The following is a 1,630-nucleotide window of genomic DNA, read 5'->3' as shown; positions in this document are numbered from 1 at the left end:
ACATATTGTCAGGAGGGACCAGTTGCTGGAGAAGGATATCATGTTTGGTAAGGTGGAGGGTCAGAGAAAAAGAGGAAGACTCCCAGAGAGATGGATTGGCCAAGTGGCAGTAACGATAGTGAGGTTGGCCCAGGATGGGGCAGTGTTTTGTGCATTAGGTCGCTCAGTCGGTGCCGACTTGATGGCATCTAACAACAACAAGCTGAAGATTAGTACTCTACTGTAGTTTATATTATTATGGAGGCTTATGGCTACAATTTTCTAATGCCCAGGACATAAGGATCATGTAAAAAACTGGCAGTAAAATTGTAAGGGCTTTATAGGGGTATTGGGTTATGAAAAGCTGAAAGCTACAAAAAGGCCACACTAATGTCAACCCAGGAGTAGTGTTTTATCACTCCTTCTCCTTTCCCTCTTCCTTCCAACACGTATCTCTAATCCTGCATACCAGAACTCTCTATCTGCTAAGGAGTAGCAGGAAGTTTGGTGCCTTTTTTCTCTATGGTTCCCTCCCTGAATTACCTCTGGAGATAAGACATTCCATGTACTACTCCCCATTTTCCATGGAATGTGGGGCTTGTTTACCCTCACGGCCCCACCAGTGAGAAATCTTGACTGTCCAATTGGCTGTCTCTGGAAACAGTCATGGTTCTCATTCGAGTTAGTAAGTTTCCCTGTTTGAAAACCATCTTTTCTTTTTTGTAATAAACTAATGTCTCTCGAACTGACTCCTGGTCAGTTTTTCAGTGTCTCAGCAACTACATACATAGAAGGATTTTTCTTTCTGGGTTTGAACCTAAACAATGGGACACCATCAAGAGGAAAAATTTATAGGTGATCAGAATTCCAGAATAGGAAAAGACCCCAAAAAAGGTGCAGAGAAAACTGTCAAAGAAGTGTTATAAGAAAATGTCCTTAACATTATGAAAGACAAGAAGATAAGCATTCCAGAAGCTGAATGAATCCAAAACAGGATACACACCAAAAGAAAATCACTAACACATATCATCATCAAACTTTCCAAAACCATAGATAAGGAAAGAATCCTGACAGTAAATTGGGAAAAATAAAAAGGCACCTACAAAGGAGAACCAATAACATTAAGTATGATTTCTCAGCAGAAACCGTATAGGCAAGAAGGCAATAGAGGGACTGGGGAAATGACAGCAGAGTACACAGGAAGGCTGTGTGGGCTCCCTGTAGTAAGGATGAGGAAAACTGGACAAGACAGATACAGTGGACGGTCCTGGAACTCTGTGCTCCAGAAGAACAGTGTTTACAGGGAGACAAGAGACAAGGTGACTCATGCAAGTAAAATTGTGTTGAAGACAATTTAAAAACAGCTACAACAGCACATCAATGGGGAACTGCCAGAAACTCGAGGCTGGATCCAGAAGAGAACCTGGAACAAGAGATACCATTGCTGATGTCAGATATATCTGACTGAAAGCAGAAAATACCAGAGAGATGTTTATCTGTGCATTATTGACTATGCAAAGGCTTTTGACTGTGTGGATCATGCCAAACTATGGATAATATTACGAAGAATGGGTATTCCAGAACACCAGATCATGCTTATAAGGAACCTGTACCAATACCAAGAGGCAGCCTCTCGAACATAACAAAGAAA

This window comes from Chrysochloris asiatica, unplaced genomic scaffold, assembly GCF_000296735.1.
Source record: "Chrysochloris asiatica unplaced genomic scaffold, ChrAsi1.0 scaffold00039, whole genome shotgun sequence".
Lineage (NCBI taxonomy): Eukaryota > Metazoa > Chordata > Mammalia > Afrosoricida > Chrysochloridae > Chrysochloris > Chrysochloris asiatica.
This window is presented reverse-complemented; position numbering follows the sequence as displayed.